At 38.9% G+C, this 10751-nt stretch overlaps 1 long non-coding RNA gene across 2 annotated transcripts; it reads left to right on the top strand.

The window, feature by feature from the left end:
- The first annotated feature begins 688 nt into the window (after nucleotides 1-688).
- LOC121904185 lies at nucleotides 689-10159 on the top strand. Of its 2 annotated transcripts, none has more exons than XR_006098182.1 (3): nucleotides 689-897; nucleotides 3885-3943; nucleotides 8791-10159. It is a non-coding gene; the product is annotated as an uncharacterized LOC121904185 (long non-coding RNA). The 2 variants fall into 2 exon arrangements; XR_006098181.1 differs by lacking the exon at nucleotides 689-897 and adding an exon at nucleotides 1882-2003.
- The last annotated feature ends 592 nt before the right edge of the window (nucleotides 10160-10751 follow it).

The following is a 10751-nucleotide window of genomic DNA, read 5'->3' as shown; positions in this document are numbered from 1 at the left end:
TTATCTTGTTATGCCCTCGACTGATGGCATAATGGATGTGGATGGAAACGTGCATTAAATTTAATTTTCTTTTGCAGGTTTTCTGGAAATTCGGTTTAAAATTTGTGCTGCATTTGGATGGAAACTTGTCAGATACATATTTAATCTACATTTCATATCTGTGAATATAAAGTAGGCTACTACAAAAGGTGTAGTCAGCCAAAAGAGGCGATATTAGATATCCATTGAATCTTTGAGTTTTAGTTATTTCTAACTTTAATTTCCTGTAATCACAATAAAAGCAAAATTTAAACGGATTTGAGAAGGACGTTGAAGGAACCTGAATTTGTAAAATTCAATACTGGATTTAGATTTAATAATGCTGCTGAACCACAATCCTGGTCCTGATATAAATATATGTAATGTCAACTCTTTGCAGTTTCTAAATATTTGTCTATTCATCTTTTAATAACTACAGTCTTATAGTCCTATGATATTTTCTACTCTCCACATGAAAACATCTTTTGTTGAAAGTGAGATGGCAAACTTTCCCACCATCGCATTCAGGACCTCTTTACGATAACACTGAGAAAAAAAAAAGGTGTTTCTTCATTGTCAAAACCGATACAATGCTTCTCTCTAATCTCTACAGGAATTAAATTGTTCATACTGATTTTTGACCTCCTTCGGCCGTCGGATGTTTAAGCAACCAGAGTTTTTGTTTCCACCTGCATGGCTTTTCTCTGACAATGTCACGCTGGGATAGGAAGATAAGGAGGAGGAGGTTGAGGGTATAAGACAAATCAAACATCCCCCCTGTCTGCCTCGCTTGATTTCAATTTGGTATCCATTGGAAACAGGCATTCTTCACCGTGCTCTGATAATGGCGTGTGCACTTTACTGATATCTTTAGCAGAGGTAGGTGCCGCATTCTTCATCAGCGATGACTCATTCACAGAGGCACAGAGCACGTGATTATATTAGAGAGAAAGGAGAAATTCAATGTTTTTCTGAACACATTTGGAAAAAGATATGACTAAAAAATGTCTTTACTGAATCTGGTTTTAAAGTGTAGGCTAACCCACCTCCTCAGTGACCTTCACTGCCTTTACTGCAATATAACAACATAAATATGGTGGAGTAAGAGGTTAAATTTTCTTTTGGAGCAATTTTTGTTGTTTAAAGGTGTGATTATTTGGTCTGTTCTGGTTCTTTTTAGGGCAGTTTTATTTGCCAATTGAACGTTTGCTTAGCCCCGCTCCCCTATTACATACTATTGTTAAAGGACCAGTGTGTAAGATTTAGTGGCATCTAGCGATAAGGTTGCAGATTGCAACCAAATGAATACCGCACCTTCCTTCACCCTCCCCTTCCAAGTATGTAGGAGAACCTACAGTGGCGAAAGTCCCTCTCTGGGCTACTGTAGAAACATGGCGGTGCAACATGGCGGGCTCTGTGGATAGGGACCCGCTCCCTATGTAGATATAAAGGGCTCATTCTAAGGTAACGAAAACACAACAAATCTTATTTTCAGGTGATTATACACTGATGGAAAACTTATGAATTAACAAAACTTATGAATGTTATATTCCATTTCTGCCAAGTCTGTTCCACTAGATGCCACTAAATTCTACACACTGGACCTTTAAACATGTCAAGATTTCAGGTATTGCATGTGCAGTTTACAAAAAAAGTGGCAGATTTACCACTTAAAATTCTACATAATTTAAAAAAAGTGGTCCTTGATTTCAGACAGAAGTAGACAACAGCGGACTTTACATTTCTAGCCAGAGATTGTTTTTGCCGGTTGAAATGACAACTGTTTCAAGCAGATTTTATCAGCTGTAGTTGGCTAACAAATTAAGCTAACGTTAACTGCTTAAGTTCGAGAAGGCTGTTTCCGGCAGCATCGCTCAAAAAAGACTAAGGCTAAAGCTACATGTCCCAGGCAAAAAGTTAGCATGCCCTATGTAGAAGACATGGAAATAAATACAATGCATTGCTCTTCTTGTTCTCCTAGTACTGTAAGTACAAAAATAATAAGATCCGACTGCTAAGCTGCTTACATGTTCATATTTTCAAACAGTATATTTTCACTTTTAACATTACAAGAGTAAAGGTTTGTAGGATGAAGACTAATTGATGTTTAGCACTATTTGACTGGGGTTGTTGGAGTGTAAACTTCCCCAGATCCAATAAAGAACAGGACAGAGCTGCTAAAGCTACCGTTATCTTAGCATCCATGACCGTCTTCCAAACGGGGGGGAATACAGTGCATGTGCTAGCATGATTCTTCTTGATTCATTCTCCAGACTCTTTAAATGTCAAGTATTCCTCAGACCTGCCTGATTACACTTGCTAAGCTATTGCTGGAAAATGGAAAATTGCAGTTTGGGGGAGGACTTTAGTGAAAGGTCTATTTTATTTTAAGTTATAATAAACTACAAATCCCATGTTGCTCTTTCACTGCAGGAAATACACAGTAGAGGATGCTTATACTGTCTCATCTTTGTGAGTTTGACATTTCATCAAAGTGCTGGTTGTGTAGGAGCAACCTATTCAACCGATTTATGTTGTTTTCTGATTTCCTGCTATGCACTGGAATAATTTACCAGTCATGAGGGCTCTCACAAATGTCTTATGAACAAGATGAAATAGAAGAAATCCTTTGTGTTATGGATTAATTCTCTCTTGGCTTCACTTTTTGTGAGATCGGCAGCTGGAAGTGAAGGCTGTTGCAGGGACATAGAGTTACACTCTCATTAAGGCCTCTTTGACATCAGAGTGACAGGGTGCTTGAAAATACTGCTGGTCAACTTCCAGTTGATCTTTCAGTGACCCATGTTTCTAACAAGGGTGTCAGATAAAGGTCATTTCATACAGCTAGAGGACAAGCAGGAGCAGGAGGCTGATTTCACAGATCTGTTATGTAACCTCCTTTGAAGATATACAGCACAAGGTCTGAGACCTTGGTCTCATTGTTCACCCTTGGTTACGATTACACAGAACAGTATTTCGAAACTTGTTTAGATCAGTGGTCACAGGATGTGTGAGGATTGCTGAAATCAGTATAATAACATGTTATATGCCAAATTTACAGGTGAATGTCTCAGATATCATGAAGGATCCAATACATTTAGTATAGCAGTATTTTTTCACAAAACGAGAATATGTTCATCTTTGATGTGACTGTCAAATTTGATCTCAAATCAAACTTTCAGACAAAATATATTCAGATTTATTCAGCCACATAGTGGAAGTAAACAAGTTCTTCAATTTGCAAAGTTTATCAACCAGTGTGATGAGTTGGGTCTCATCTCGGCGACATTCCCCATTCAAAACTACTGTAACATTTATTGAATTTTACGACTGACTTATTTTATGATTGATTTTACATTATTTATGTAAGGTTAGATTCCTGTATAATGTTAAGGGAAAATGAATGCAATCGATCCATTATGAAGATCAGTGAGCATGCAAAACATAGTTATTTATAAATTTTTTTGGAGCTGTATGTAATTGGGAAAAACTTAAGAAGACATGAAAAGATGCTGATGACATATCAAATATCAAAAACCAATGGAAATATTGCATCATGATTAAATTGGCGATGATATCCTCAGTTGACCATAACTTCTGCAAGTTTTCAAGTTATTTAATCAGAAGTTTTAGTTGCTGAAATATTGTATCATTAATAATAAAATGTTTAAAACTTTTATAATTCATTGGACTGATGTTGAACCTGTATACTTAAACTTGGTGTGGAAAATGGTACAGCTTTATATTTAGTAATAATAAAGAGCAATACTGAGATTGGGATTTTTTTACATGTTGTGTGTGGATATGTCTTCTAGTGCTGCACATACAATTTATGTTTCTCTCTCTCTTTCTCCCTCTCACCACAGATGTGAGCTGTCAGTCAGAGAGCTGAAGGGTGAACGGGATCAAGAGGTCCGTGCCAGAGGTGACAAAGCTGAGTGACACATGTCAGGCTTCTCCATGCTGAAATATGAATAGACATGCTGACACTGCTGCTCGCACTTTGAACTGTAACCACGCTGTACATTCACTACACGCATACTCTAATAGGCTACACAAACTAAGAAACATTTCTGCTTCCCATTTCTTCCCTTTCGCACTTTCTGTCGACCCATTGTGTGTTCACTTACGCAGTTTCTCCACTCAGAACTTCTTTTTCACCCTCTTCTCTCCCAAATGAAGATTTTCACCAACACACCTAGAATGAAGGGCTACCTGTAAGACCTTGTGAACAGCTCAAAAAAAGGAATGAACTAACATAGAGGGTGGTAGTGGAACATTAATCTGAATGAGACACTGACACATTTGCATCAAACACCCTTTCCCCTTAGTGTCACTAATCAGTACACCACTGCACCTGTGACTCTTTTCAGTTTCTGTGATGTCCACTGAGAATAAACATCCATAAATCTAGTGAGAAATCATATGGAAAACATCCTAATATTTGTCTCATTATCATTGAATTTTTCTTCTCTATCAAAAGTGTTCAAGTTGATTGTTGTCTGTAGCTACATCAGTGGTTACAGCACAAACAACAACTGCTAGATTTGCCAAAAATGTACACAAATACAGGCCAATGAAAACCGTGTATCACCAAAAATCTCAGAAACTTTCTCAGAAACTAATGTAGAAGATAAACCTAAGACGTTGTAATTAGATAGATTTAGCACCACAAATGAAAATCTATCTTTAGACAGTCATCAGTGAACCGCTTAACATTGTAAATGGACTTATATGGATTGTTGTGAGTGAAAATGGACATATGCGTTTTTTTTTACAATGGGTGCCAATAGTTTCCGAGCCTGCAAGTCTTCATGTGCAATGCCACCAACGGTTGCTAGATGCTAGCTCCAAAAAGTCCCAACAGACTCCCATTCAAAAACTTCAACTTCTCTCTAAAAATACAAAGTCTTGGAAAGTTTTGGAAACAAAGTTTTGGAAATTATTGCTTCATTAATAAGATTTGAAGACCTATAGTAGCTTTGATGTCTGACATGCAGGCGTTGATTGACAACTGTGATTAACATTTTGCTCACCTGCTGCTCTCCCCGGCTCTGGCACTCACACTGAGTTGGACTATTGTTGCCAATGTTTTGTAAGTTTAATGTTACTTCATTACAATACCTGCCCTGTTAGCACAATTTAAATGAAGTAGCTACCGTTAGCCCAAGTGTGCATAGCTCAGTGTTCCCAGTAAGCTAGCATTTGCTTCAGTCTGAGATAGCGGGGCATGTTTCCAGAGAATGAAAGGCAACACCCTGCACTCCTTATATGGAAGGTCCTGGCTGTAAATGGAAAAGATGGCGCTGACCATAAGTAGCAACTCTGGGCTTCAAACTGGCACCAATGCAAACTAATGGGTGATGTCACAGCTTACTACATCCATCTACAGTCTATGGCCATGAGCCTGCAAATAAAGGGAGAAAAACGTGACTAAAAAACACAATAAGGGGAAAGATGGTCCTCCACATCTTCATTGTAGAACTTTATACATTTCTATGCCACTGGCATGACTTCCACAAGTCATGAATGGACCTTAAAGGTTGGAGTTATTTCACTATGACCTCTTGTGACTCTGTTTTTGTGTCACTACACCAGGGAACTGGGACAAACCCTTAGACCGCAAAATCTTCACAGCACCTTACTTCAACCCTCAGCCTCACATACTCATAAAACCATGGAAGCTGACTGCGCTTATGAATGTACGTGTGCATGTGCAATCATCCAGTTCACTTGCTCCTGGGGCTGTGGAGGGTTAAGGGGTGGGGCTCTGGACAGCCATTGATAAGGATGCCCAGAGACGAGAACCGCATGCCACTTGTAGATAAAATAAAAGGACAAAGAGAGAGAGAGAGAGAGAAAAAAAAAGAGGAAAGGCTAAAAAAAAAAAAAAAAACACTGATTTTTTTTTTGTAACTGGGGTGACTCTGTCTCAGCAAAATCAAGGTTACAGGGCGCGAGAGCAGACACATTTTCAGACACTGTAACAGGATTAGTTTCACCACAGAGTCTAATGCAGCTTTGTGTGTGTTGCAGTATGTGTGCCTGTGACTGAGGGAGATAGCACATTTTTATGTGTGTGTGTGTGTGTGTCTATGGATGCAACCACCCCCTCCATCAAACACACACATTTGATGCAATAGCAGGCTGCTTTATTCCCCTCACTTCTCAAAAGACTTTTTTTTTCAGTTATTTAAGCATTTATTTCAGTCATTTTTTATTTAACTCTAACGTGTGATTTTACAAGTCATTTTCATAAAGTGTGGAAGTGGATTTTAGAAGAAAAAAAACAACATTATTTGAGTAAATGCCACATTACCATTCCCTGCCACGCTTAGATTTGACTGTTACCTCCTCTGGCCCTGCTGAGAACGATCCTGTACGGTGGCAAAGTGCTAAATACATCGACAGTGAGGGAGCAGATTAAAACATTCTGGGAATTAATCATAAAATACTTGGAAGATAAGTAGACTCGTGTGTGTGTGTGTGTGTGTGTGTGTGTGTGTGTGTGTGTGTGTGTGTGGTTGTTCATACACGGTGATATAATTTTTAAGATGTGAGAATTATTTTGTGTTTTTTTGGTATAAAGATTAGTTAAAACGCTAAGGGTTCACCAGAGCAGCACCACACCAAATACAGATTTCACCATAATGAAAGTTGAAACAACATCTGTAATTGTTCAAGCTTTGCAACCTGAATCAATTAAAAAAAGTGGGACCTACATAAACGTCTCTTCAGTATCACCTCTCAGCTCTTTTCATAATGGTTTTAAAGGATTAGTTCAGCATTTTGGGAAATAAGCTTGTTTGCATTCTTGCCGTGTCTGTCCATGATGTTTGGTTTGAGATTTGTTACATAACAATGTAGATACAGTATGTTAATTTGTATGTTTTAGAAGTATGGGTTGGCATACGTTTTAACTTTGAGAGAGCCAGGGTAACTGTTTCAATCCAGCCTCCAGTCTTTATAGAATAGGTCGATTTATGTTAGATCAAAACCACATCAAAGATAGACAGCTGTTCTGAATGGCCACACTCAAAAGCAGAGTAAAAAGCCGGTTGTCATAGAGAAGGAGTAGATGTCATATTGTTTAAATATGGCGATAATGGCACATGTTTTCACACACTCTCTCCTGGAAGGCATTCATAGTGTGGCACTCGGTTGTTCACATGAAAAGTGACTAAAATAAATGTGTCAAGAATAAATAAAGAGAGCTAGAAAGAGAAGTTCAAACCCTGGCTCTTTTCTCACCAAGTGGGTGTGAATGTCGAGTTGCTGGTTTTGGAAAAGTTACAGATATGGCCATACACAGCCCCTGCTAATCCAACATTGGAAAGGTGTAGCGGGAGGCAGTTTAGCTATTAAGCTATTAAACCATCCATCAAGCCCCCTTAAGACATGCTAATGGCCTCGTCTTCTGCTTCAACTTAATGAACGGACGTAAGAGTGGTGTGAATCTTCTTATTTAACTCCTGACAAGAAAGAAAATAACAGCATTTTCCAAACTGTCGGAAACATTCTCATGTGCTATAGTATCATCAGAAGAGTTAGTGCCTGCTTTGGGTTGATATCCTAAACATATCAATGTCTATCAAATTCTTTGTGGGTAGCGGTAGGATTTTGGCACTGAACACAGTCAAAGGATGTTCCCACAAGTGTAGCATTGGACGCTGATGTTGCCAATAATCCCTTTAAACGTCTCAAAACCTTAAATTTCTGTGGCTGTGGGGCAGCTGTGGCTCAGGAAGTAGAGCAAATCATCCACTAATCAGAGGGCTGGTGGTTCAATCCCTTCTGTATCTCTATCAAAGTGTCCTTGGGCAAGATACTGAACCTCAAATTGCTCCTGATGGCTGTACCATTGGTATGTGAGTGTGTAAGCACAGAAACATTGTGGAAAGCTTTGGATAGGAAGCGCTATATCGCTCCTGATGAGCAGGTTGGCACCTTGCATGGCAGCCTCTGCCATCAGTGTATGAATGTATGTGTGAATGGGTGAATGTTGGAATGTAGTGTAAAGCACTCTGGGTGGTCGGTAAGACTAGAAAGGCGCTATATAAATGCAGTCCATTTACCATTCTTCATTGATTTAACATTTTCTACAGTTCGTTAGCATCACCTGTATGTATCTGAGACACATTTATGTGGAGGGGAACATTCCAACAGCATGCTGTTATAATTTCACGTTGACATTTATGTGTGCATTTGAGCTCCTGATATAGCGCACACGTCCCTTTAATTCCTGTGTCAAAGCCATTAAATAACTCTGTTAACTTTTTCATCACAGCTGGATCGTACTTTCGCAAACATCTGTTTTCTTGCTCGGCAGCATCATTTCCTCTTCACAGAAAGATTCATTCTACAGTTCTATATCTCTGTCATGTTGATGATATGCTTGTGGAGCAAAACTGATTGATGGCGATGTCAAGCTTGAGAGTCCACTTGTTGAGAGTAACATTTTGGATCATTGATCAAGAGTATCACAGTATTTGGCTTCTTAACGGCCACTGTTGAAACACAGAGGAAGACGAAGCAAAGATGTTGAAGTTGAACAGTGGGGGAAAAAAGTGGATTTCAAACCTCCTCAGAATTCAGCAGATCCAAATGACAAGACGTGACACATTTAACGAGAAGACACTTGAGGATGGCGCCTCTGCGACACCTGTCTCTGTAACATGTTTTTAAGTTAATAAAAAGTGATAGCGATCAAATGAAAAACCTTTAAAGTGTACAGGGCACTGGGCCAGGCAGTGATTTTCTTTTTTTCCCCAGGTATTTCCAGGCATGCAGCAGCACTGATTGAGATTTGACTCCGGTGATATGAAGGTCCTGTCGGAGACGAGGTGGTTGGAAGCGCAGCAGGCCTTATCTCCTCCTGAAGAACTCCCGGTTAAGATACGACTAACTCGTTCCCACACAAGGGCACAGAGTCACTTTAAGAGTAATCTTTAGCTTTTCCACTCCTGGAGTGCTCCTTCTGTCTGATAAAAAAAAAATGTCAATGACATTGTAATGAAAAGCTTTTTTTTAGTGTTTGTAATATCTTTCAAAGCACGGCAAACATTGCAGAACCCTGTTGAGCTCACAGTAGTTGGTGGAAGAACACGGAGAAACTAATCTGTATCTGAAGGTGGAAAATGTAGTATACGTTTCGAAAAGCAGCCTGAAGCTGTGAACAAATCCTAACATTTGACTTACTTCATCACAATGGGCCTGAATCTAAGCTTGAGTTGTTGTTGTTAATCCAAGTGTGCTACAAATCATTTACAATATCATTTTTATCATAAAATGACACTGAATGTGTGATAATAAGAAGCAACGAAGATCCTACTCTTTTCACAACAGAGGCTTCTTCATGACCTGAGCTTGACCCGGTCTGACAGATTTGTTCAGTCCTAACCGAACCTGAAGCCAATGTTTTAATGTCAAAATTATGCACATTATGTCATAATCACTATCACTATTAAACGAGTACATTTGCGTTCGTATAGATATATTTTGAGCACACATGGTCATCTTCCAATTCAAGAACACAGAATAGAAGCAGCCTCATATCAGAGCCGTGATAAGGACTTCTGGTCTGCACTACTGTATGCCCCCTAAATTTTAATTAACATGCCTGAGGAACAGAGGAAAACGCAAGAAAGATTACAGCACATTACTCTCATTGTTAGATTGGCAAGTAAACATGTATAACACAATATGTTTACCTGGCAAGGACCTCTTGCTGCTGTACAAATTATGACTTTTTTTGGAAGGAGGCTGGAGTGGATTGTTTGGTCAGGAGAGTGTCAGACTGTGACACTGGAGACAACTGTTAAATTCCCTTTTCTCAACCAACCGTCAATGTTGTTTTCTGTTAACCATGCATTTCCCTAACCTTAAAGCCCCCCTGCAGTCCAAAATGTGTTTTGCTTCTTGTTTCTCCAGTTAGATGTTTCAGCTTCACTGTGCAGAATGATGTCTGTGCAGTGTTTGGCACTAAAAGGTTGTTTTCACATTCATCTGCTGAAAGTGGAAAGATTCTCTGTGCTCACCAGATATATGAGTTTAAGCCATGTACCTATGAGCATTATTGGTGACATCACAATTGTTTTGGAGCCAGCTGTGGTCCAGTAAATGTGTTTTTTTCTTCTTGTTCCTTCAGTTGGGTGTTTAAGCTTCACTGTGCTGAATGATGTATGTGCAGAGTTTGACACTAGAAGGCTGTTTTCACATTCATCTGCTGAAAATGGAAAGTTTCTCTGTGTTTACTTAATATCTGAGTTTAAGGTATGTACCCAATAATTTTTAAACAATTTTGTGGAAAACCCATATCAGACATCTTAAAAAATGGAGGTAGTTTTTGTGCCTAAACCTAAAATTTTAAATAGGTGGCAGACTAGAGAGCAGACATGAATAATTTTTATAATAGTCATTTGTAAGTGTTTTTGGAAAGCAATAACAAAAGTATAATTTAGTGGCATCTAGCAGAACGGACTTGGCAGAGATAGAATATAATATTCATAAGTATGTTTTAATTAGTGTATAATCCAATGAAAATAAAAATCGTTGTGTTTTTGTTACCTTAGAATGAGCCCTTTATATCTACATAGAGAGCGGGTCCCCTTCCATGTTGCACCACCATGTTTCTACAGTAGCCCAGAACGGACAAACCAAACACTGGCTCTACAGAGGGCCTTTTGCATTTTTTTTTTTTTCGAGTTTCGCGACCACCGTATGTCCTCCTACAT

This window comes from Thunnus maccoyii, chromosome 9 (assembly GCF_910596095.1).
Source record: "Thunnus maccoyii chromosome 9, fThuMac1.1, whole genome shotgun sequence".
NCBI lineage: Eukaryota > Metazoa > Chordata > Actinopteri > Scombriformes > Scombridae > Thunnus > Thunnus maccoyii.
This window is presented reverse-complemented; position numbering and strand designations above follow the sequence as displayed.